This window comes from Cavia porcellus, unplaced genomic scaffold, assembly GCF_034190915.1.
Source record: "Cavia porcellus strain 051 isolate PalLab524CR breed Dunkin Hartley unplaced genomic scaffold, mCavPor4.1 scaffold_23, whole genome shotgun sequence".
Taxonomy (NCBI): domain Eukaryota; kingdom Metazoa; phylum Chordata; class Mammalia; order Rodentia; family Caviidae; genus Cavia; species Cavia porcellus.
The window spans coordinates 46,471,272-46,498,842 of NW_026947506.1; the positions used below are offsets into that span (position 1 = coordinate 46,471,272).

The 27,571-nt window shown below is 41.4% G+C and overlaps 1 long non-coding RNA gene across 2 annotated transcripts in view; it reads left to right on the top strand.

The window, feature by feature from the left end:
• The window catches only part of LOC106026134 (uncharacterized), a 78,102-nt gene that overhangs the window by 44,427 nt on the left and 6,104 nt on the right, over positions 1–27,571 (top strand). For both annotated transcript variants that reach the window (XR_010042399.1, XR_010042398.1), the window contains exon 6: positions 6,902–7,013. This is a non-coding gene — a long non-coding RNA (uncharacterized LOC106026134). The remainder of the gene's footprint in view (positions 1–6,901; positions 7,014–27,571) is intronic.

A 27,571-nucleotide genomic window follows, 5' to 3' on the forward strand; every position in this document is an offset into this window, starting at 1 on the left:
TTCTCAGGTTCTCAGGGAGGTATCAGAATGGAATGAACTTTTCCAGACTTGTGCAGTTACACTGGGGCTTCCCCAATGGCAGGATTGTGTGGTGGCAGGGCTGATTTTTCTCTCAGCTTGTGTGTCTACTCTGGGACTTCCCCAACAGTATCAGGCACACAGGGGTGGGTTTGTTTGATTCTCCCAGTGTGTGCTGGCTTCCCAGAAGGAAGAAAGAGGCTCCAGTAGTGGCCCACAGTGACAAGGGGCATATCTGGCTGTGTCTCTCTGCCTGGTGCTGGCTGCCCACAGGACTGCTGGGGGATTTTAGCCAGATTTAATGTTGAGAATCAAGAGTAGAGAGCCCAGCAGAATGATTTAAAATGTTTTGATTTTGGCTAGAAAGGAAGCTCCAGTAAGTTGTGTACTAAAAAGATAGAGCAAATGAGATCTTGATTTCTGAAAAGAAACAGGAAAGTAGAAAAGATAGCCTGAAAACATCACAAGAAGTGGCCTGACTCTAGCCTTTGAAGCCTCAAAACTGTAAAAATGAAAGACTTTGCTTTTGAGAAGAGTCCTAGAACATCAAGATCTAAAATGGTGTTGGCTAAGGAAAGTTATTTTTCTGGATTTGTTCCTAGGCACTGGACTCCTACAGCCAAGAGAGAAAAAATCTTGGCCACTGCTTCAGCTGAAAGCAGACCTTGGTGTCATTTATGTGGTGCTAGTTTTAGGTTCATGCAGAAGGCAAGAGTTGTGGGATCAGGAAGGCTTCCATCCAGATTTCAGAAGAAGATCTGGCAGGCCAGGCAGTGGTCCCCTGAGAGGGCAACGAATGAAGTTGTGAGAAAGAATCCAAAGGTGCAGTGGAGATCCCAGAAGGTTAGCGAAGCCAAATACACGGGTCATCCAAGGCAAGCTACACAAAAGGAGCAGAGCCAAAGAAGTCATAGGAGCTACAAATCATCTAAAGTGCCATAGAGGTTGAACCATCCAGCTCTTTGGAGTTCACAACTTTCCACAGATTTCCAGGGATACTGGAAGTGAAACTGTGGGATTTAATGTTTGCTTTGGTGGATTTTGGGCTTTGGTCCTAATCCTTTGCATACTCATGTTTGTAACTTTTGAAATACAAATGTCTACCTTGTGCCATTGAATATTTAACTCTCTTTTCGTTTGTACAGGGACTTGAGGCTAAGAGTTTGCCTTAAGTCTCAGAGGAGATTTTGGACTTGGACTTTTCAGCAATGCTGAAATACTTAGAAATTTGGCAACATTTACAGATAGACTAAATGCCTTTTGTATAAAGGGATGTGGATGAGTATTTGAGGGGCCAGGGCTGGAAATGTTGTGTCTTGTGTTTAGATGTGCCCCCAAAACCTCATGCAGTTATAGGTGGGGATTTTCAGAGGTGGCTGGATCTAGAATGTGTGACTTTGGGATCCATTCATGATGCAATGCTAGGATCAAAGGCACAAGGATTAAGGATGTTAATGCTACCCAGCATAAATAGCTTCCATAAGATATAAGGGATAGAAAGAGATGTCACTGACATTTTTTCTTTGCTACCTTCTGCTTGGCATGAACTTTTTCTGCTCTGTGATGTCTGACTGCTATGCCACTCTGCCTTGGAGCCAGATAATTATGAGCTGATACTTCACAAACAGTGAACTACATAAACCTTTCCTCCCTTAACGTGTGAGGGCTGGGTATTTTGTCTGAGCTAAGACACCATAGATGCAGGCTAACAAGAGGAGAGTGAAATCCTAACTTCTCAACACAGCAAACCAAGTGGCCAATGCTTAAATATGGCTACTGAAAGTCTACATAAGGTGGATTTTATTACTACATATAAATGTGTACATGCTGATAAAATAATACAGCTTTATAAGAGTGCACATACAACACTGACCAAAGCTGATATATGCAGTATATAAAGGATCAGGATATTCTATAAAGTAGAAACATTATAACACTCTCTGATGACAAGGCAATGAGATTAGAAATATATCATAAGTAAAGGCCTTCTCTTGTATTTGAGATTTTTTTTAAAAAGTGTTATTAAACAACTATCGAGTCAAAAAGGAAATATAATGGGAGCCAAATATCTCTTAAAATTAATAACAATGAAACCTTTATATACTGTAACCTGTATCCCAAAATGAACGCAGTAGTCAAAGGACAATCCATTACCTCACACACATTGATAAATGTGAATGAATAAAATTAATTTATTAAAATTTCACCTCTGAAAGGTAGAAAAAGAAGACATAATAAACTGAGAGCAAAAAAATAAAAGAAAGTAAAGCTTGACTTGAATGAAGTAGAGAATAGAACAATAGTGCATCTATTTAATAAATGAAAACCCTGGTTTTTAAAAGAATGGATAATATAAGCAAAACATTGGCTGCTTTAAGTGACAAACGGGGAAGTAGCAATGATAAATGTAGAAAATACGAGATGACAGGGGCTTAGGAATTGGAAGGTTTTTAAACAAGTAAAAGATTATTTTGCAAATTTGTATGCGAAAAGTTGAAAATATGGATGCGTTTGTTGACTCCCAGTTGTAAACGTGGTCAGCTACAGGAGGTGTGGACCAAGGGCAGCAGGGCAGTGTGCAGTGCAGGAGCGGCAGTGACATTTCCCACAGGTCCCCTGTGTGTTCCTCAGACTTCTGGAGCTATAGCAATGTTCTGCATACATAATAAGTAAAATAAAGTCAGCAGAGAGGTGGAAGAAACCCTAAAATGTATACAAAGTGAAACAGATGTGCTTATCTTTATTTCAGAACCACATTGAAGGGAAAAAATAAACTAACTGAAGTGATCTTCGGATATTAACATTTAGAGTGTAGGTCCTAGGGCTTAGGCTAGAAACAATCCATTGTAAATAAATCAGAACTCTGAAGAGGAAGTTTAGCATGCGTTAGCAATTCTGAACTTACTTGTTGTGTATTGTACTTTATCCTAGGATTAAGCAATAAGTAAACAGAGTGGATAATGGGAACCAGGTTTCTCATTGATGGGAAGGACAATGAGAAATGTGAAGGTAGGGAAAGATGGTATTAGCACTGCATTTTTGTAGTCTAATTGGCTATTGAAATAGGTTGGAGCAATCAGTAAGAACTCATGATATGTGTTCTTTCTTTCTCTTTGTATAAGTGTTTTCCTAGCTCTGTCCAATAGTAGCGACACCTGGGTAGCAATGAACAAACCCAGCATGAAGAGCTTGCCTTCTAAATATACTGTCTGTTGAGAAGAAATGGCTGCTTGCATAAGTAGGCTTATTTTAGGGAGACAAAATGAGTCCAGAAGAGGTGACTGCTGAGGAGAGTAAGACCAAGAGTCATGGAGACTTCTTAAAAGGATACAGAGCCAACTTTAAGGGATGCCTCAGGGGAAGGCCAGGACAGGAAAGCACTGACATTAGTACCATCTGCTGTGGATCATAACCTCTTGAGGATAATAAGATCCTGGCAACCTACAGGCATAGAGACCAGTAGATAAAGGAATGAATGAATGAATGAATGAATGAAAGAATGAAAAGTCATTTTCCACAGAAAACCAAACCAGTAAATGTAGAAGGGGGTTGATGAGTTGGAAAATCGCCACTTGGCAAAATTTGTAGTAATTGTTGTTTCTGGAGAGAATTCTTAGTGTCTAAAGTTACTGAATTGCTGGGATTGGGACAAAGTGCCACCCTTGGCCTCCCAGGGGACGTGCTGAGGCCAGTGCAGGGTCACTGCTGTGCTGCTTCTGACAGACGATGTGTGATTTGAGTCGAGCTGTATGGAAAGATCCCAAAGCCACCGACAGGATATTCTACAAGGTAAATAATTTTATTACTTTTCCAGTTGCCTATGCAATGAAACACAGATCCTGAGAAATTAAGATTAAGGGAGGTTAAACATGGTAACTAAATATAAGACAAAGTAATTATGGTTAGATCCATGACTGGAGAATTTTTTCATCTAATAAAGATTATTATGACAACTGGTGAATTTGAAGACCTATAGGTAGTAATACACATTGTACGTGAATTTCTTAACCTTTCAGTTGGGCTGTAGTTACATAAATTATCCTTTTGAAAAGAAATAAGCCCTGAAATATTTAGGGGTTAAGTAAATGTATATTTTCAAGTGGTCCAAAAATAGAAAGCAATAGAGCATTTATAGTACAATATCAACTTTAGGAGATAAGAAGATTTTATGAAAAATCTTTGCACTATTACACTTTTTCTGTAATTCTGACATTATTTCGAATAGGAAAGCTTTACACGTGCCAGAGTGTTTGTAGGATATCATTAAGACAACACAGAGTGGAAGAAGACATTCATAAGGTACGTAAGTGACGATTGGTTTGTACCTATAATATACAAAGACATCTTTCACATCAAAGAGAAAATCAGCAATAATATAAAACATGGCGAGGATGGGAAGTTTTCATGACAGAAGCTCTGCATATGGCTGCTGAAGTCAGAAAGAGAAAGCAATCTTGTTGGTGATGTGAGAAATACAAATTAAAGCCACTAGAAGACCCACTGCCTGGCAATGCAGAGTCTTGAGCTGCAGCACAGACTCTCGGATACTGTGGTGGAAGCGAGAACAGAAAAACAAGACTTGAAACCCTGACCCTACCTATGAATGCTGGACGTGTAGGTACCTTCTGACACCCAGTTCCACTTCTAAATACCCTGGGGAACTGCACTTACAACTCACCAAAAATGTATAATTGTCCACCGGAAGGGTACCTATTCTGTGAGATCTGTTCTGGATGGCAATAAAGTGAGACACATGTGCAGCATTGGGGATGGGTGTCACAGAAGTGCGAAGTGGTCAGATAGAGATGAATATGTAGCATTTATTACCTACCTACCTATGTATCAGGGAAATTATATAATCATATTCAGTTTGTGTTAATTAATGAGGTTGAAATTTTTATCATCAACCCCTTCTTCTGTATGTGTGATGTGGAATAGGAAATTAAGAAACAGGGAAACAGAAGAGATACAACAGTAACAATAGCAAAAACAATTTTTAATTTTAAATAACATCAACCCCAAAGCAAGCTGTAGAAAGACTATAAAGACAAGCAACCATTCAGCAGTGTATATGGTCACAAAGGCTTCTATATAAGGCTAGAAATAACTCTGGGACCAGTGGAAAATATGCTACTAATGACATTTGCTGGTTGATGCAGTGGAGCTGCACCCTGTGGCTTCCCAGGATGAGGAGACAACACCCAAATTCTTCGTTTTCATGGCCTCATCATATTTGATTTTTCACTGAACGGAACTTGATTTAGTGCTGGCCCCTTGATTCGTTAACCAGTTTTAGTATGAATTTTTCCAGCAGAATCTAATGTTATTTACTCTGCCGGCTTAACCTTCACTAGAACAGAACAGTTTCCCAATCCCATTTGTCACGGTGAGTTTCATTTTAATATTTTAAGCCGTAGAAGAGTCATTTTTCATAGTCAATGGCTAATTAAATTTAATGATCTGTTTCTGTGCACACCAATGTGTCTTTTCCTCTGGGTTTTCTTTTGCTACAGCAGAGAAGAATGTTCTTAATTTGTTCTTGCAGGGAGCTGTAGGTGGTAGGCTCTCAGTCTTTGAACATCAGAGAGGGGTTTTATGCTGCCTTTTCATTTGAAGAAAGATCGTATTCGAAGTTCAAAGTGGACAATTACTTTTCCTTGGCACTTTGAAGATAATTTTCCATTACTGATGATTGGAAGTCTACTGGCAATTCGTTATTTCTTCATGGAAATCTATCTTCTTTGTGTGCTACCTTGAAGATATCTTCTTTATTCTTGATATTTGACCATTTTATATCCATGAGTGGGGTTGGTTTTATTTTTATTTGCCATGATTATAACTCGAAGTGACCTGTCTGAGAGATCAGGTTATTTATATAATCCTTAAAAAGATTCAGTAATTACCTCATAAACTAATTATTTCCTGTTAATTTCATCACTCTTTTAATGAAACTCCTAAAAACCTATCATAGTTTCTACATTTCTCCACTTCTTTTAATTGTTGTCTCATTTGAACAAAGTCCTTCTCTGGTCTGAGTTACAGGTAAATCCTTCATTATTAGCTTCTGATTCTCCAATTCTCTCATATCACTTGAGACTTCATTTTGCTTTTTGATTGTATTGAATTTTTAATGCCTGCATTACTCATTTCTAAGAGAATTCATATCTACTTTTACTTTTTCTCCACCTTTCTGTAGTATAATTACCATACTCATATAATTATCATACATACTGAGCTTTTCTGATACCTCAGAAGTTCCCTTGGTCTCCTTTGCAGTCAACCCCCTTCCCAGGCTGGACCTACATCACAACTCTGCTTTGCAATGCTAGTTTTCCTAGTTCAGGGCTTGAAGTAGAAGGTCTCCTACAGTATGCGACATTTTGCTTTGAGGCCTTTCACTGGAGCGCCGCTTCCTGACCTACCCACGTGGGCGCATCTGTGTTGCTCAGCAGCGTCGCAGGGTTTTCTGAAACTGTGTTACGCTAAGCACACTGCGCAGGAGCTCTGCAGCCAACAGCTCGCTGCAGCCACTGCATTACTGCTGCTGCAGGGTCGTGTGCACGGCGGCGGAAGCCAGAACTCAAACCTCTGGCGGAACAGGAAGTTTGCGCCTGCGCATTGCAACTCCGCTCACTCCTCTCCAGCCCCAGTAGCTGCCATGACACTTTCTGTTGTGAGTTTGACTATTTTAGATACCTTATTGTCACGGTTTAGATCTAAAATGCCCCCAAAGTCTCCCGTGCGTGGAGAATGATCGGATTCGAGCCCTGTGCACATCCAGGATTCATGGTGGGTGAGGGCAGGGCTGACTGTGCTGCAGGAGGCGGGACCTGGCTGGAGGTGGCGCTGGCGTGGGAGCCAGAAGGTGCTTCTCTCTCCACAGCTCCTTCCTTCTCACCCTGCTTCCGGGCTGCCACGGGAAGCACCCATTTCTCCGCCTTGCATCTCTGCCGTGGTTTTTCTACCTTGAGGCCCGCCAACTGTGGACTGAAACCGTGAGTCAGAATACACCTCTCCTCCTTTACTTTGTGGATGTCGTGAAAATGTGACCGAGTCACTCATAGATGGAATCGTGCTGTTTGATCTTTCCCAGTTTATGTCACTGAGCTAAGTACCTCCCTGCTATTTTGTGTGACAGAATTTTCTTCTCTAAAGACTGAGTTGTGTTCCATTATATACGGGTACTGTGTTTTCTTTCTTGCTCACATACTGATGACATGTACGATGTTTCTATATCTTAGCTGTAGTCAACAGTGCTGCCCTGTCCACAGGTGTCATAGTATCTCTTTTACACCCAAATTACTTTGAATAAATGCCCAGAAGTAGGACTGAGAGTTCTATTTTTATGAAGTCACTATACTGTATTCATTAGTGGTTGCACCATTTTCTGCTCCACCCTACAGAGTGCAAGGTTTTTTAGGATTCTCTACATCCTTGTTGTCTCTTTCTTTTTCTTTTTCTTTTATTTTTTTATCGGTACCGGGGATCGAACTCACGACTGCACTCTTGCTAGGCAGGTGCTTATGCCGCTGAGCTAAATCCCCAGCCCCGGCCTCTTTTTAATAATAGCTATCCCAAAAGACATGAGGAGGAATCTCTGTGAGGTTTTGATTTGCATTTCCCTGATGGCTTTTGACATTTCTGTTCTATTTTTGCCCTATTTGCTTGTCTTTATGCCAGTTTTAGACAGTTCTATGTCCTGTACATTTATAATATTTTTTTTAAATCAGGGATGTGTCTAGATTTGTTCTTCCTTCTCAAGGCTAGTATGCCTATATATGTTCTTTTGTTGTTCCATATGAATTGTAGAGTTGCTTTTTTCAGTATTATGAAGTATAGAGTTGCTTTTTTCCAGTATTATAAAAATAATACTGGAATTTGAATTTTGGAAAGGGTTGCACTGAAACTGTAGATTACTGTACATAATAAGGACATTTAAACCATGTGATAATCTTTCAGCTCATGACCATGAGGTGGCCTTCCATTTGTTTGTGTCATCATTAATTTCTTTCAACAAAAAATTATTTTCAGTATTCAAGTTTTTCACTCCTTAGTTGAGTTTACTCCCTAATGTATTTTAATTTTTGGTGCTACTGTAATTAAAAAACCATTTGTGGTTAATGCCAAGAATAAACAACAGGAAAAGGGCAGTATGTTCAACAAATGTTAGGAAAACTGGACCTACATATAATAAACCGTACTCAACTTATACCATACATGAGGTTCAACAACAACAAAAAAAATAGATTAAAACCAAAAAATTGACACTATACAACTCCTAGAAGAACACATGAGGAAGAGAGGCCCTTGGCACTTGGCCTTGACAGTGGTTTTCTTTACATGACACCAACAGCACATATATAGCAAAAACAAAAATAAACGTTACCTTCAATATTTGTTTCCTCATCCATTCATTAACTGGCCTTTGGGACATTCCTAGTTCTTGGCTACTGTCCATAACGCTGCTGGGAGTGTTGCTGTGAAGGTGTCAGTGTGACATGTTTCCATGTGTCTTGGCCTGTACCTGGGAGTGGGGTTGCTGGATCACATGGGAAACGTGTGTGTTTTGCTAGGAAGAACAGTGCTACACTGTGGTGCAAAGGTGATGTTTTGCTCTCACCCCGGACGGAATGTGTGAGTGTCCCACCTGCTCCACATGCTCATCAGACTCTGGATGTCACCAAAGCCTCCACCTTACGTGTAGGACACTTCCTCACTGCAGTTACAATTTAGATGTTTTCTTAATTAATAGTGGTGTTGCAGCTGTTTTAATGTGTCTGTTTGTCATCTGTTCTGGATATGAAGCCTTTGTCAGGTATTTTTCCCATTTTCTTCCCTGTCTCTTTATTTTCTGAACCCTCTGTTAAAGAGCAGAATTTGTGCAGTTGTGCATGTGTGTAATCCCAGGACTTGAGGCTGAGGCAGGAGGATTGAAAATTTGAGTAATGTCTGCTCAATTTAGTGAGACTTTGTCTCAAAAATTTTGAAACAGTAGTGAGCTTGAAGGTGTAGCTTAACGTGAAAGCTCTGGCTTCAATTTCCAATACTGCTTCCTCCCCAAAAAGAAGGAGAGGAATGGAAAAATCTGTAATGTTGAGTATGTTTACAACACTAATATTTATTCCTACAGTTTCATTTTTTAAGGCTTGTTTAACTCAGTATTGCCTAATCCAAGGTCACATCAGTTTTCTCATGTGCATTGTTCTGGACGTTTTATCATTTAGCTGTTATGTTTAGATCAAAAATCAATCATTTGTTACTTTTCTAATGTGTAAATGTTGAGGTCACTTTACACTCCTACATATATTCAGTTGTCCTCGCAGCATTTTATGTGGAGATGATCTTTCATGGGCGAAGCTGGCTGTGGAGGGGGCTTCTAGCTCCAGGCACTCTCTGTTTGGATTGGCCTATTTGTGTATAGTATGTTTTTCTGCAAAGCCATGCTGGCTCAAATCGTATAGGTAAGTCTTGAAAGGCAATGGAAGCACTCGAGTTTCTTTTTTCTTTAAAAATTAATAAACGTGAGAAGCTGCTCAACCTCATCCCTCTTCAGGGAACTGCAATTTAAAGCAATAGGGAGGCTGGGTGTGGTGGCACATGCCTGCAATCCCAGCACTCTGGAGGCTGAGACAGGAGGATCGTTGCAAGTTTGAGTGGCTACAGTGTGGGCTACAAAGTGAGCTCAAGGCCAGCCTGAACTGCACAGAGAGACCCTGTCTCAAAAAGAAAAAAAAAAAAAACAACCATAGGGAGGAAGGGGAAGGGGACCAAGGGCAGAGGGCAGGAGGCATGGGGAGAAAGGGGTAGAATCATGAATGAAGGTGTGGGTGTGCCAACCCCTACATGAGCAGGATCACTTTGTATTGCAAACATGGACTAATAAAAATAAAAATTTAAAAGCTCATAAAACAGAAAGAAGGTAATAATAAAATGATGCCACTACATACCGCCAAGAATGGTCCATATCTCAGACACTGACAACAGAAAGTGTTTGATGATGATATGAAGCAACCGGAACTCACTCATTGCTAGTCGGGGCTGCGGAGGGTACAGCTGTCTTGGGAGAAAGTTTGGTGGCTGTTACAAAGTTAAACACACTGTGACTATTCAAGCCAACAGCTGTGCTCTTTGATATTTCCCCACATGAGCTGAGAGCTTAGGTCAAAAGAAAAATCAGCATGTTAATGTTAATAGCAGCTTTGTGTATAACTTCCAAAGCTTGGATGTCACCAAGATGTTTCTGTTAGTCAGCTTTGGATACAATACTCAACACCCACAACTTAAAGTAGGGAGAGGGGGACTTTATCTTACGGTTTCAAGGGATTCAGTCCAAGGTGGGACCATCATGGCCACCAGACAGGCATGGTGGAGCAAAGCTGGTTACTTCATGGTGACCAGGATCAGGCGTACAGTGCCAAAGAGAAAGGGGTCAGGAGGCAGATATGGACCCCAGGTTCACCCCTCTGTGACCCACCCAGGCCCCCAGAAATTCGTTCCACAATATCCCTGAGTAGATTCCAGAGTTAAGCCTCCCCTAACTATCATAATGTCTTTTAGTAGATAAATCATGGCCAGTCCAGAAAATGGAGTACTGAGTCACCACTACACAGAAGTAAGCTATCAAATCCCAGAGATCATGGCGGAAGCTTCAGCGCACACTGCTGTGTAAGAAACCAATCTGAAAAGTCTGTACACTACATGAGTCCTGCCATTCCGGAAAAGATAAAACCACAGAGACAGCAACAAGAGAAGTGGTCGTTGTTGCCAGGGAGAGAAAGGAATGAATAAGCAGGATGTGAAGGACCTTTAGGGTGTGACCTCATCTGCACTTAATGACGCGTATGCATGCCACTCTATGTGTGCGCACACCAATAGAATACACCCAGTAGGAGCGTGGGATGAACCCCTCCCACGGGGTGCTGACCGGTGTGGGATGAGGTAGCCCAGAAGTCGCTGTGCTTTCTGCACAGTTTTGCTGTGACCCATTAAGTGGTGTAAAAAGTAAATTTTTAAGCTTAAAAAAGTTATAAATTAAACAAAGATAATACAGTCTCATAAAAATAGAAGCAAACCTGAAAAAACAATTTACAATATTTCCATTGAAGTACAAGATACTTTAAAAAAATCTTTTAACAGTTTCCAAAGAACAAGTTGTTAAAAAAAAATCAGAGCCAAAGACATGGTCCTGAGACCTCACATTACCGGAGATTTGTCCCTCAGTTATTCCTTCCAAATTTGAACAGTTACTAATCTGTTTAATTACAACATCTCCTCCTCCCCCTGTGTCTTGAGATGGTGTTTGTTCCAATGCTGCATTGAAATCCATATACACAGGCCGTCTGCCAGTGTAGGAGCTGAGTCAGAAAGTCAAAATCTTTCTTTCCTCTTCCTGAGTGGAGCTAGGGGGCCCGCTAATGATCACCCCTTCATTTTCAAATACTTAATTTACTATCTGCATCATCCTCGGAAAATTGGGAGACCCCTATTTCCAAGTGATGTCTACTATTGAGTGCATAGACAATCCTTATGTAACGAATTTTGTAACCCTGACAGGATACATCTGATGATCCCCACCTAATATTTCACAGCCCATTTGGTTCATTTTGTTGCTGTTGGACACTGGTATTCCCCAGCTGCACCTCCAGCATGTTTTTCCCATACCTCGATCCCTTGGAACTCACTGGCAGGCTCAAGGATGCTTCTGACATGCTCTGGGCTGATGCTTTGCTCATGTTCCTTTTATTACTACTGCTTTGATTTTCATTTCTTCTTCCCCATTTTATTTTTACTCCATTTAAGGATCTGGGTCCTGGTTGGGTAAGTTGGACCAGAAAGTCAGTCAGAATCGCGTCCTTCTCAGACATTGATGAGCGCCCTTGAGCCATCAGCGTGCTCATCCCTTCCACCTCACTCGTTTTAAACCTAACTGCACCCTTGTACCATACACACTCACCTGAAATACTTTTCTGCACATCAGTTATGAGCTGAGAATTTCTGATGTCGTATTTTCATATCTTTGTCTTGAGCGGAGAAAGCACACCACAGCAGAGACTCGGATTCCATCCTTGCTATGCTACTTACAGGCTGCGTGGGTGTGAAAGGTTATTCAGGTTTTCTGACCCTCGGGATCCTCCTTGTCATGGGAATGAAGCCGGTTGCCTGGTGCTGAGTGGGAGACTCAAAGTCAGACTGCAGAGCTTAGTGTCCCTTGATGTGATAGAAAAACGTCATGGGTTACTTTAGCACAATACTTGCCGTTGTTCAAGTTGTTTAATGTGGAAGTGAGCTATTACAGAAGTACATCATGGAAGCCAGCGAGTCACATTCTGGTTAAAAGGTGACCCTCCAGTGTCGAGGCTTCTCTGCATCTGAGGCCAGCGCAGGTTACCTGTTGGTTGGCATCCTTGGCGCCCTGCAGACAGCTCTGTTCATGCTAAGCTTTGCTGGGGATGATTCCAAAGGCACGGAATTATGAGAACCACACTGAATCACTGGAAAATGTCAAGTTGGGAGAAGCAGACAAGCATATTTTCTCAGTTTTACTTGTTCAACTTTTGCCCCTTTGATGTAGTGAATCAGAAATTAGTAAATATGAAGTCCATTGTGGGGCCATGAGACTTGTTTTGCAATAACACTACCCTCAATAATGTCACAGATGTCTTATGCGTGACGCTTAGAGTTGTCTTTCTTTCCTGTCCTCTGAGGTGAAGGCCAGGGGAAGTGTTTTCCTCACCAGCCCTTCATTACTAGGTGTGGCCTTTCCATGCGAGAGCAGTCACGTCCTCAGCTTTTCTGAGACTCAAAACAAGTCAGCATTTCCATGCTGGTCCCGTTCTCTTGGCAGGCGACATCTCCAGCTGTTTCTGACAATTCCTTTGGCTGGTTGATCATTTCACCTGCAACTGGCCTCCCTTTCCAAATCATTCTGCAGGTTTTCTGCAAGTTTTATCTATCTAATAATTCTCCCATCTTTCACTCTGTTAGTATACTTATAGAGACATGGCTTCTGTTTTTGTGTTTGTTTGTGTGTGTGTTTTTTCTAGTACAATACTCCAACCTCAAAGAAATAGAAGAGAGTGAAAACCAGATACAGACAATGTCCTCAAAGACCTGAGAAAGAGTTGTGAAGTCTTCACAAATCCTCATTACGCTTGCTAGGACAGAATGATGGAAAAAATGACAAATGATTCTTCCCTCCCTAAATGGATAATAAACAGTTCTGTAAAATTACTTTCTCATCATTCCTTCCTTGCTAGAAATGCCAAAAACTCTATCCAAGGAATCCCAATGAGATGTTTACCCATGTAGTTTGCTCTGAAGCAGGTAAAAGACACTCTCACAATGTAGATGGTTTTCCATCAAAAAGCTCAACATTTGCTGATGCTAAGAATCAGGATTTTGGGTTTTTACTCCTTGAGTCTCATCTGGAGGCCTGATGCTTGGCTGTTTGATGTGCGAACACAGGAGTATTTCCCAACACTCAGCCTTGATGACAACAGCGGTGTTTCCCGTTGCTACTAACTCAGTTCTGTGGAGCAGGTGTGGCTTGTGATTTGGTTGGGTCAAGACTATAGAGCTGTGACTGGCAATGGTAATCTTGCTGGCAGGGCCTTGAGAGGTGTTTGGCTTCCCAGTGTGAAGATTGGGAACACAGGGCACAGCCACAGGATTCACTCCTGGGGCTCCATTCTGGGGGTGTAACTGGTTCTAATTGTCACCCAAGGTCCCACCTCTGAACACCATGACAGCACATGTAGCTCTGCTTTCAACAGTGGACAGCACCTGTGGTGCAGCCGCCTCCCAGAGGCTCCACCTCTGAACATACAGGACTTCTGGGGCAACATTTTAGATCTAATCCAGAGCCTGTTCCATCCTGAAACATGTGCTCCTCAAAATGCCTGTGGAACCTGACGCCGTGACTGGCTCACCTTCCATTACCTGTGGATGGTGGGGTGGCGGAGGCAGGGAGGAGGGCTGGAGAGCCAGTGTTCACAGTGTGCCCAACAGCCAGTGTGCAGAGCCCTTTCTACAGCTGAGGAAAGTGGCATGTGTCAGTCTGTGGCCCAGGGACGGCAGACCAGGAAATCTAGTTCTCTGTTCTAGCAGTTTTTAATCCTGGCCGCACACTTCAGCATTCCTGAGGACATTCTGCCTGAGACATTGTGCCTGAGTTCTCCCAGACTCTTGGGAGCTTCTTTGTGTGTGTGGGAGTGGGGATATGGTGCTTCTGATATCACCTGCTCCAGGAAGAGGAGTCTAAGCTAAGGAAAATCAAGGCGTAGGAACTGAGGCACTGGTGGGAAGACAGAAACCCTCGCTTGTTTTCTAAATCATTCTTCATGCCAATTGCGAACACTTCTCTGTTTTTCCAGAACGTTATCAATTCTGTATTTCACAGGTGCACTGACTCTAATCCATCTTTAGTCCACACTTCATTCTATCCGCAGGGTTTATCTCTTCAGGACTTGGCTTACTGTCCCACAAAACAAAACAAGTCTCAGTTTTCATTACATATTAACAGCAGTATAGTTGAACCCAGCCATCGGAGTTTTTAATCATGCTGATTGTGATGCTTAAATCCCATTTTGGTTTACTGATGATGTCAATAAGATGAAATATAAAAGGTACATGTTGCAGTCCCAGCAGAAGAAATTTGCATTCTGCCTTGATTTCATCTCACGAGCTTCCCAGGTTTCCTCACGCACAGGTCAGTAGGTCAGAGGACAGGTTCCTAGACTAAAGGCTATTAGGGGAATGTATGCAAATCTACCTCTGCAGCCTGTACAGAATTAAATATGTGTCTGACCAGTGGAAACTACATGTTTTGTCACCCAGGATGTGAGAAAATACTCAAGGTACATAGCTTAGGAAGTGGAAACTTTATTTTGGTTCACAGTTTCAAGGATTTCACTCTGTAGGGTCTACCCCGTTGTTTCAGGCCTGTGGAGATAAGAGGGTACATTTCCAAGGACAGCCTTAGTGATGTAACTTCCGGTCACCAGATCCAACCTTCTAATGATTCTACCACCTTCCAGTGGTGCCATTTCCTTGATACCAAGCCTTGGACTCATTGGCTTTGGGGGGACATCCAAGATCTAAAAAGAGGGTGATCAGAATGTACAGAGAATGTTTAAATGCTAAAAATTTCATTACAGTAAAGGTACATTGCCATGAATCTCTCTCACACTCTCCCCCCCCCCCCCAACTTGGAACACACTCAGCTCATCACTCCGCCACCTTCTGGAGCAGGTCTGGAAGTCTTCTTCCTGAGTGTCTTTTGGAAGTCTGATCAACAGTAGGCTGTCAAGCCCCATCCGGTGGAAAGGCAGCTCACAGAAACACTAGGGCGCCCTCCTCCTTATTCAGCAGATCTGGCCCCTGTGACTCCTGGCTCTTCCCAAAGTCAGAGTGACCACAAAAGGGGACCATTTTGGATCCATTCAGGACATGGAGGCAGCTGCAATAGTGCAAATAAAGACACTCAGGAAAGAGCACTTCCAGAACTGTTTCGGAAAGAGGCAAGAAGGATGGGATCCGAGTGTCTGACTCAAGGGGAAGTCGTCTGCGGGAAACGCATGGCAGTATGTCTTCTACTGCAATGCGTCTTTTAGAAATCAAACATTTGCTATGTTTATTGATTGCACTGCATAGCAGCGATTTGCCTGTTTGAGTAGTGCTGGCTTTGAGAAATCCTGAGGATTTCCATGTTGGAGCATGTGAAGAACTCCAACAAAGAAGAGAGTAAGAGTAATTTTGAGGTACAATTTCAAAAGCCCTGAAATGAGTCTCTGATGCACAGCCCAGCCCACAAGGAGCTGGTCCTCGAGCGCCCCTGGGAACTGTCCTCTGAACCCAGGTGTGCACATCGTGGTCTCAACAATACTCCAGGTTTTCCTGGGTGCCAGTCCTATTATGCGAAGCCTTTCGGGGTTCAAGGTTTCCAGATTGTCCCAGGAAGCTCAGACCATTACCCAACAGCCCACAGCTCAGACATCATACCGTCAAAACCTACCAGCCTAACCCGGGAAGCCGAGGCAGGAAGCTGCTGGGATGCAGCTTCAGAATCAGAGATGACAGAAACCTAAAACACCACCGCAAGTGACAAGCACTCTGGGTGCTTTGCAGAGGTTTCCGTGGGTGACTAGGTGCTCCTCCCAGCGCCTCTGAAACCAAACTGTGTCCTAGGCCGTAAAAAGGGCAGGACAGGTGAAGGAGGAGATGGTGGAGCAGCTCATCCGCAGGTCCGTTAAAAGTTACTTGTCAGAGGGTGAGGAGAAAGAGGAGGAAAATGGGAAAAGACTTTTTAAAAAGAGGCAACTTCCCATGGGCTTGCCCTTCACCATGCAAATGGAGGTTGTTTTTAATGGTTTATCTCCAGAACAGTTATGGGGAATAGTAATATATCTTTGAGATTTTACAGGCGCAAAATATATTTTTACTCTGTTTCACTCATAATTATCTATGTGGTTAGTTAGCGAATCCTCGACCGGAAAACAATTTTTCTCTAGCACTTTTAATAAAGATTTTATCAAGGTGATTCTGTTAGTGTACACTGAATATTAAGTCTGGTGCTTGATGCTCAATTATAAAATATTCGTGCTTATGGAGTCATTTCCCAAATCCAGACCTGGAATGTTACTAGTATCTCAAAGGCCACCCTGATGTCTCCTGGGGCTCAAGGTCACCTTTGTTCCCTCAAGGTCACCTTTAGTCTCAGGAGGGGCCATAACTAGTTTTGCCTCCTATCATAATGATGTCATGATAACAATTCTTTGCCTCAATAAATATTTATGATGTTTGTTTCAGACTGTTTGGGGTGCTTAGATATTGGGGTCCCGAGGCCTTGGGGTCTGGGATGGAAGCGCAGCGGGCTCAGTGTCTGCAGAGGGTTTGCTCTCAGCTCTCAGCTGCAGAGAGGCAGCAAGGCAGAGGGGCAGACAGCATCCCTGGTCTCTTTAGGACGCTATTCCTGTCCCTGAGGCTCTGTCCCTGCCTCCGTACTCAGAGGCCTCACCTCTTCGGTTCCGATTTGTGTGTTTTGGGGTGACGAGTGGACTTTCAGACCACAGTGGTATCTACCCACGGCGACATGCTGGATTGACTTATTTTCTGTGCTGTGTATTTCATTACATTTACCAGAGTATACTTACCCACCTAATCTCCGATGGATATTTGAGCTACTTCCAGCGTGGGGCTAGAGAGCAATGCTGTTACCAATGCTCCTGGAGGACCTGTTAGCAGAGGCTTGGTGTTTTTATTTTTATTTATTTATTTATTTTTGTCTTTTTCCTTTTTATCGGTACCACGGATCGAACTCACGACTGCCTGCTTGCAAGGCAGGCGCTTATGCCGCTGAGCTAAATCCCCAGCCCCCAGAGGCTTGGTGTTTTTGTTACGTGTAGAAAGAGGGGAGGGACTTTGGGTTAAAAGGTGACAGCTTTAAGGACATGGTGCAGTGGAGAGATAAGACATTCTCTGCGCACGTGCCCTCTCCCCATGATGAGTGTAATCACCATGCACCGCAAACATGGGCTAACGAAGATAAAGAATTTTTAAAAAATCAGAGTGATTGTCCAACTTGTATCTCTACCAGCAGTGTGTAAGAGTTCCATCCTCTGACACCAGGTGTTATTCCAGTTTTTAAAACTGCATCATTGCAACAGTGGTCTGTTTGAGCCTACCAATGTCACTTTGCATTGTCCTGTTAACAGGTGATGCCTAATCCCCTAGCTTGGGAGACTGCTTACTGGGTGGTCTCTTCTGTGAAGGACCAGGACTCCGCTGCTGCCCACCTTGCCTGGTTGTCTGTCTTGGGGCTGGTGTGTGGTGGGCATGGTCATAGCTAGATCACTGCCCTGTTTGTCCCCTGGTGAGGGTTCTGTCTTTGTGGCCACCATACACTGCTCTCCCCCATGCAGCCTTAGAGGTCTTGCTGCCATTTATCTCTAACTTCTAGACCAGTACTATTGGGAGTTTTGTGGCCGCTGTGCATGTCGTCGTGATAGTTTTGAGTGGTCTGATGTGCCTGGTCCGGACTAGGGTGGCACAAGATGACTGTGTTTTCTTGTGTCAACACATGTATTTGTAGGAAATCAGTGTCTTTCCATGGTCACTGAGTGCCATATCCTCACATCTTTGTTGATGAGTTTTCTGTTTGAAGTGGCCTGTAAGTGTACATGTCATCTGTTGTTAAGTAGAAATGACAAGAAGTAAGGTTCTACATTGATCAGTTGATAGAATGTGATCAGAAGGGAAAAGATGAGAAAAGAAGGGAAAAATGGAAACGAAGCTTTTGTAAATAAGGAAGGAAAGAGGGGTTGGAGGCAGAGAAATGGGAAAAAAGAATCCAGATACATCATGTACAGGTACAAATTCCCTAAAATGAATGTGATCATTATGTTCACCTAAAATGTACTAATAAATTTAATTAATGAAGAAAAAGAAGAAGCAGACCTTCTATTTCCCCTAGGAGCAACAGTTAGTAATCATTAATTCAGCATTAGTGTTGACTTTATAGAACATAACCACTGTGAACACAAAGAACTAATTGTACGTTCCTCTATAAAGGGGCTCTTTCTTCTCTTAGTAATGTTTAGCCTTTTTTGTGCAGAAGTTTACAAAAATTTTGTTAGAGTTCTAGGTGGCTGTTTTTGTGCTACTTAAAACTTAACTTCTTGTTTTATGTTGTTGTTACTATAGAGAAAAACATTTTGTATTTGTATGATGATGTTTTATCTGGTGACCTTAATAACTTTATACATTAATTATTACTAGCTAGTAGATTATTTATGTCCAACCCCATGCACTATTGTGTCATTTTTAAGTGACTGCAGTTCACTTCCTTGCTTCCAATTCATACATCTTTGCATTTTTTTCTTGACCTGTCACACTGGCTGGTCCTTGCTATAAAATATCAAACCTGAGTGTTGACAGATAGTGACAGTTGATTGTATGTGTGGATTTGGGGAAGTCACCGTACTCTCATTCAGTTAAACACCGGCCCACACGTTGCTGTGATGGTTTCTTTTTTAAAATATGAGATTAATATTCAAGTCAGTAGCCTCTGAATGGCATCTACATAGTACATAAATCCTTTTGTTCTGTGTCGCTGGAGATCACAGTAGAATGTCATAATATTCCTGATGTCAAGGAGAAAGCTTTCAGTATTTCATGATTAACTGCAATGTTTATTGTTAATTTTTTGAGATACTTTTTAATCAGATTCATAAAGTTGTTTTTATTCCTACCTTGCTGATTGCTTTTTAAAGGAATTACTGGTATTGATTATTAGCAAATATTTTATTATCAATTACGACCTCTGTGTGACTTTTCTCCTCTCTCCTATTAATCTGAGGAATTACGATGGATTTCAAGTGAGAGGACATTTACTTTGGAAAACTTGTTTATGACATGTTAATCTTTAATTTTATTTATTTTTATTGTTACGTTTTGGTCTTTTATATATATTGGAAGCTTTGACATTTTGCATCTTTGCTAAGGAGAGGGACCAAGCATTTTTAGACTACCATGCTGCATTTATGATTAGAGTTTTCCTGGACGCAGAAAAGAAGGTTGTCACCCATGCCTTCCTTTCTCTGGAAGACTCTGGCTCCTATTTTGTGCTTACCTTGCTTTTGTGTTCTTGTCCTGTGTGTGTGTATGTGGGGGGAGGGTGCTAGGTGCTGACCCCAGGACCTTTGCACTGAGCCACATCCCTGCCATGACTCCTGTTTGTTTTAAAAACTTGTAACAGGGTCTCAATCACTGAATTTCCCAGTTTAGGCTTGAACTTGTGGTTCCCCTGCCTCAGTCTCCCAGGAATGGGATGATAGGCATGCGTCACTGCACTCAGCTTTCTCTAGCTTTTTGAGACAAATATTATGTCACTGATTTTCAGTGTCTTGTTTCTCTTTAGCCTTTAAGACGATCGGTGCCCCCTTTTAAGCTACATGAACATCGAAATCAGCAGTAAACCCTCCAGACCCAACCCACGTCCCCTGCTGTTACTGAAGCGCTAGTCTTCTGCACCTCAGTGTGTAAACATCCCCAAAATCTCTCCTCCGGGACACGGAGCGGATGAGACTTGGCCTCCTGGCACTGGGCCGTGGCCACCTCAAGAGTGAGCGCTGTTTGTTCTGCAGTGTACCAGAAGTTCTGCTTTGGGAGCATCTGCCCAGCGGTGCCCCTCAGCCCCACCTCTGTCCCGCATCCGCCTCACGTTGGAGCTCTGCGTCTGCAGCTCCTGGTACCGGGCTGCTGTAGAGGGCTGCTGGGAACGCAAAGGGGACCGTGCGCGGCCGCTGCACTGTACTGTATTTACCCCGAAGCCTGGCAGGAGCGCACCCTGATGAGGGGCTGTGAGAAAGGAAGCCCTGGGTTCTCACGCGCCAGACTCAGGACTCAGGTGATCTTCCGGTTCACCACTGGCCCAGCTGGCTGCAACTGCAAGCTCTGAGCCAGTTCTGCTCCTGGTGAGGCCCTATGTAGCCTGGTTAATCCTCACCAGGATGCTTCCTGGAGAACTAATCAACAGTGGCCAAAGGGGCTGTAGACTGAGGGGCCCCTAGCTGCTAGCTAGCTGCTCCCTCTGGACTGAGCCGGATCCTGCCCTTGATTAAGCTCCTCTCATTGTCCCCACCTCAGCCCATGAACATCCTCACACCCCGCCAGCAGGAAGGTGGCTCTGACGCCTTGCTCACCTGTGTCCTCTGATACTCAGCTCTTTTCTCTTCGCCAGAACCTCAGTCTGAGTGACTGCCATGCTGGGCTCAGCAGGGCGGCTCAGCTGCACCTAGTCCTGCAGGTGGGGTGCAGCGTCTCTAACCAGGGCGTTTCCAAGTGCTGGCTGACTGCTTTGACCCTGGGCTGCAAACAGCAATGTCGCCTCACTGTGAAACATTTGAGAAGGTTTCCAGGTTGTCTTTCCATTCCTAAAACACTTCTGATTTAATTCTGCTGTGGTCGGAGAGCCAGTTATGCAGAAGTTTAAAAATTTCCAGTTATAGTGAATTTGTTTTTCTGACGTATATGAAACTATTAGATGCATTCAAATTTAGGATTGTTTTAAATTTTAATGTCCTTTTAAATGTTTAAATGTAAGGGTTTGGAGTGTGTGTTTTATAGTACAAACTCATCATCTTTCTCAGTTTTGGTATAATATACTTTTTTTTCACTTGGAGGTTTTATATCGTTATAACTTATATGTTCCTGATATAACATACATTTAAAAAATCTTGTCTGATAACTTTACTATTTAATTGGCAGCATTTGTTCCACTTATGTTTAATGTGTTCATTAATATATTTGGTTTTAATCTACCATGTTAATTATTTTACTACTGTTCTTATCTGTATTTTCTCCCTCCATTTCTTTTGGATGAGTCATGTATATTTTGTTATTTATTTTTCTCCTCTTTTACTTTGAATTTAGTTATGAATTGTGTTATTTTTACTTTGCTGTTCTCATGAATATTGTATAGATTCCATTTCTAACAAATTTTCAGTGTGCTTATCTGACTAACAAGTAAAGTGCTTTCGACATTTCTTGTACAAATACAACAATCTTATTTTAACCCATTTACTGTTTTTACTTTTATTTTGATTTTGCCTGTTAGTCTAATTTTACTTAATATACTACTAGTATTAATAAACAATTTCCACCATGTATATTTTTGGCATTCTTACCACCTCTGGTGGTGTTTTCTTCCTGTGTCACAGTGCATCCATGGAAACCAATTTCTGTCTGTTTCTGTATTTCCTGGAGTGTACATGGTTTCACTGGCTTTAGAAGTGTTGGTTGGAATAATTTTTTGAGAGCTTTTGAAGATTTTGTTAGCTTCTGGTTTTATAGTTCAGCTCAGTCCTTTTGTCTTTTCTATAAAGACAACATATTTATTTTTCTCTGAACGACTGTAAGATCTGCTTTTTTGCATGTTTTCCTTTAACTGTGGTGTGTGTGTGTGTGTGTGTGTGTGTGTGTGTGTGTGTGTTGGCATTTATCCTATTTGGAGTTTTATAAATTTCTTAATTCTGTACTTGGTGTACTGTATAAGTTTTTAAAAGTTAATTGTCCAGTAGCTCTTTAAAGATGTTTTCAGACTTCTTTTCCTTATGAGATTTCACTTATACATATATTGAATTTATTCTTCATGTGCAAAGTAGTTTGTGCTTGTTTCCTGCCCTTTGGTTTACTTTCCGTTCTCTGATCAGGAATTGTCTACTGGCCTTTCTTATTTTGCAATAATATTCTTCTCTGTAATATATTAAAACCTATCTACTGAATTACTTACTTTGTTTTTATATTTTTCAGTTTACATTTTTTCGTGAATTCATTTCATTAAATTTCTGCTTCTCTGTTAAAATTATTATTTAATCTGTACTTGTAATCAAAATTCTTATTCTTTTAAATTGTGTTTTTCCAACTGTCTCATAATTTTTGATTGAATATTGGATTTTGTTTACAAAATATGGTCGAGGCTCTGAAAACTGTTATATTTATCTATTTTTTTTCTGGCCTACTGATAACATACATGTGGCTCACTTTGAAGAAGGCTGCCTAATTCCCTATTGTTCCTATTCCCAGTGCCACTGCTCTCCTGGAAGCTTAGTTTCTCCTTAGGCAGCCCTAGAACCTGTCACATCTCCCTAGCTCCACAAGACCTCCGAATCCTCTATGTTGACGTAGAAGCTATTGCTCTGGTTCGATCTGTTTTCCCCAGACATGCATAGTTCAGGAGCTGACACACATTGCCAGTGTATTGGAAATTACATGTGCAGTGCTAAACTCGTTTTTAAAAATTCCCTTTGAACCCTGATACCCATAAACAAATAAATATTCCTATCATCTAGGAGCCTGACCCTGAAGTCTTGACTCCTTTCACCTTGGCTGTGGAAGCTCCAGGGGACAGTTCTTAATTGAGATTCTTTGCCCTGAGCTGTAAGGGAAAAGCTGCAGTGAAGGAGGCTTAGCTACACGTCTTTTCTTCTTAGAAAGATCCTGTTTTTTTTTTTTAAAGTGTTGGTCTTTTTTTACTTTCTGGAAATTTCCATAGCTGATTGACTTTGATTTTTTTTTATAAGGGTATGTATAGATGAGATAGTTTTAAGCCGGATATTACAGATAGTGGTACAATTCCAGTGAATTTGGTGGGACTTTGATCTTTTTGTCTCTGGTGTTGCTGTTGAAAAGTCCATATCATCTTGGTTCCTTTATTAAGAAACAGTTTTAGCTCAGCTTTCCATGCTTTGCTGTGCAACTGATGCCTGTCTACTGTTTACCAGGTTTTGAGAGGAGAAAGACGCAGTCTCCAACCGCGATTGAGAATGTGTCTGCTTCTCCCTTCAGTTCTATTTTTGCTTCATGTATTTTGAAATTGTATTATTTTGTGCATATATATTTAAGATGATTATGTTGTCTCCAGGAATTCACCTACCATTAATTATATAATGTCTCATCTCTCTTCTTCGTCCTCTACCTACTTCGTTTTAATTTTTAATCCCACACTTACTTTAAAAATCCTCCTCCCGAGTATAGATGTGGTTGCCCTGGTCTCCTGTGATCAGTGTTTGCATGGCCGATCCTTCCCCAGCCTTTTTACTTTAACACATCCATGGCTTTATGTTCAAAATGTGTTTCTTATACATGGAATACAGCAAAGTCTTGGGTTATTTTTCAGGCCTTGTGAAGATGTACAATAAAAATAAAAATTGCATATATTTATGTCATATAACTGGAGGTCCTGGCATAGGTGTATATGGTGAAATGATTGAAAAAGAAAATTAGTATGGTAAGGGATTGTGAATCCTGTTGACAATCTCCGACCTGTTGGAAACAGCTCTTGGGATGGACTCTACACTTGCCGAGCTGGAAACTTCAAGGGAATTTAGTCTCTGTTAAGGTCTGAGAACCACGGGCTTAACACTGATCCCATATGTATGCATCTTACGTGTTATCACGCCTGACTTTTCAGTAAGAGCATACCACTTGATATGTTATATGAGATTCGCATAAATGTATAACCCATGACCTTCTTCCTGTTTCCTATGCTGTGATACATTTTGCTTTTGTGTGTTTACTTACACATATTACCCCAGATGCTTTACCTTAACCTTTGCTTTAATGGTCAGGTTTTTGTTCGTGTTTTGAGACAGGGTCTCCCTGTGTAGTTTAGGCTTGGCTCAAACTTGTTGCAACCCTCCTGCCTCAGCCTTCTGAGTATTGGGATAATAGGCACACAGTGCCACACCTTAGTCAGTCAATTAACTTTTTTTTTTATTTAAGGAGAAAAAGGAAAAAAAAAAGGGTACAAGTAATACAAAATTTAAAAAATAAACAGTAAGAAATCACTAGTTAATAGATTACATATTCTCATCTTAGAAATAGTTGTTCAGGTTACATTATTGAAGCATATAAAGTGGACTTTCAAATAGTGAGAGTGCAAACAGTTTTGTTCAATTATCCAAAAAACACTCAGTAATATGGTTATCTATCTTATACACTTAAACATATATGCAGTTATAACCTTTAGACCACTTTCTTTTCTTTTCTTTTGTACAATGACAAATACACATTTTGGGTTTTATTACTCCCACAGTTCTTATTACTTTTTTTGAAGAGAGTAAAACCAAATGCAACATATCAGAACAGAGTTAGTCAAATCAAAAGGATGGACATAATAGATAATGTAAAAACAAAATATAAGGTGATCAACAATGGTTACTGTACTGCCTCTTGCTATTTTAAGAAGAATTTGCAGTTATAATAAAATTGAACTAAACAGTAAAGAATAAAACCAAAGCATTGGAGACATTACAGGATTTTAAAAGAAAATAATAGTCAACCGGAATGGGCATCATAATGATTCTTACTGTCTTCACAGTTATGCCTATACTTTCGAAATGGTACTATCAAGCAAAGCAGAATAGAGGAAAATCAGTCAAAACAAGATGGTGAGGGCAATACAGGATTTCACATCAAGTTAATAGGAAATCAAAGTAGGTTACTATAATGTATCCTGCTATTTTTTATTTATTTTTCCCTTAAAAAAATAAAAAGAAAAAAGTAAATAGTTCAAAAAAAGGGGATTGAGATAAAAGAGAGCATAATAACAGAACAGCATAGGTCAAATCATAACCATTTGAGCAAAATAGTGTTTCATCACAAGATATCCTGACATAAAAATAATTACCATAGTGTCTCTTTCCTTGAAATCTTTTGAGTATAACTTCGTATACTGTAGCACCAAATATATCAAGACACTATAAAACCATTCAAGAGAATGACATTATTACAGGGTATTTAGGACCAATTAACAGAAAATGAACAATGGTTTCTATATAAACTCCTTGTCTATAAAAGTTTTTGCTTATATTATCATATATAATAAAATCCAATAAGATACAACCTTTTAAGACCGATGGAGACAGAAGAATACAAGTTTGATGGGACTTCAAAACAAGATGATACTAAATCAGCACTAGCTATTATGTTGTCTTCTTTTCTTCAAAATAGTTGTTCTACCTTCTGATCTTCTCTGCCTCATTTCTGTTGAGCTCTTTTTCTGTCGTTTGTTGTCAGTTTGTCTTCTTCATTTTGTTTTCTGCTCCATTCATTGTAGCCTCTCTGCCACTATTTCTGGAATCTTGGTATTTTCCTTTTTTAGGCTATCCTGTAGTATTCTCTGTAGAGTTGAATTAGTGGTTGCAAATTCCCCTAGTTCCTCTTTATCCTGGAAGCACCTTGTTTTCCCATCAATTTCTAGGGACAGTTGTGCAGGATATATCAATCTTGGCTGGAGGTTATTATCTTTCAAAGCTTGAATTATTTCCCCCCACGCTCTTCGTGATTTGATGGTTTGTGCCGAGAAGTCTGCTGTAATTCTGATGGGTGTTCCCTTGTAAGTGATCTGTTTCTTGTCTCTGATGGCTTTTAATATTCTGTTCTTATATTGGATTTCTGGAATTTTGATTATTATATGCCTGGGTGTAGCTCTGTTTGGGTTGTAGGTGGCTGGAGTCCTGTATGCCTCATATATCTGAGTATCTTTACCATTTGCTAAATTAGGGAAATTCTCTTGGATTATTTCTGTGAATAGCTTTTGTAGACCATTTGTTTGTGTCCCCACTTCTTCTCTTATGTTCTTAATTCTTAAGTTATATATCCTCTTATCATCTTCTAGCTTTTGTATTGTTGATGTTTGTTTTTTTATTTTTAAGAAATTTTTCATTTCGTGCTCCCATATTACAAATCTGCCCTCCAGTTCAGATAATCTATCCTTAGTTTCTTTCAAGCTGTTATGCCAGCTTTCAATAGAGTTTTTAGTTTCCTGGTAATCTCTTTGAACCTGTTTCACATATTCTATGCTTTCTCTATTTTCTCCATCAAACAATTCTCCCTTTTTTTCTGTTCTTCCATTCCATCATCTGTTTTTTCTTGGACGGTGCTTAGCATTTCTCTAACTGTTCTGCTTATGTCTTGCTTCAGGTCATTAATAACTTCATTCCTGAACTCATCTATGAGGCTCTGGAGATAGCACTTTATGTCTATTGGTGCCATGTCTGCTATTGCGTGTTTCTCAGGATTAGGGCCTGAGGACCCTTTCTTGTTGCTCCCTCTTCCCATATTCTTTGTTCCTTATATATAAGCGTATATAGGAGGCCCAGCTTCCTTCCCTGTTGGCCACAGTCTGTTTGAATTGTGCCGACTAGGTGTTTCCGCCCACTGCAGCGCACCAGGGAGACACAGACCTGGGCAGTCTATGCCGGACCCACCCCTCCAGGTCAACCTACTGAAGGCTTCACCGCTAGAGTGCACCCCCAGGCGCTGGGACCTGGGTTGGGCTAGCCTAACTGGATCTCAGCCAGCGGTGTCTCGCAGTCTAGGCACTCCCCACCAATCCTGCTTGAGAGGGGGATATGTGACTGAAGTCACTACAGCATCTCGTTCTGGGAAGTCTGCCGGGTCTAAGTATGTCCTCCACTGAAGCCTCCTTCTTTATGGAAGGGTCCTGATCCGCCCATTCACTGCAGGTCGATGCAGGGCACCCGGCCAGCCCCACTCCCAACTCCATTCAATGCTTCCCATTCTCTGAGCTTTCATGCCTCTCTCTCCACTGTGCTGACCAGGACACAACAGCGGCTGCAGAAAATTCAGATTGCAGTTTCCAGTGGTGCGAGGTCCGGCTTCCGTGCTGAGACCTTATCTGTGCCTGCTGTATCACTGGGATTGCGTTTCTAGTTGGTTTCTCTTAATTTAGTTCGTCCCTGGGTCGGCAAAGAATATCCCCCCTTGCCTGGGACTTCCTGCCTGGCACGATTCCTGGATTTCAAGTGCAGTTTCTCAGAGAGCCTCCGAGGCTGCTGCTATCTATCCGCCATGTTCTTCCGGACTCAGCCAATTAACTTTTAAGGGTTTCTTTTTTCTCTCTTTTTTTTCCTCTCTTCTTTCTTCCTTCCACATCTTCCTTTATGATGTTGATGATCAAATGCAAGGCTTCACACATGGTAAACAGGAAAACTCTACCACTGGCCTATTCTCACAGCCCTAAAGACTTTTT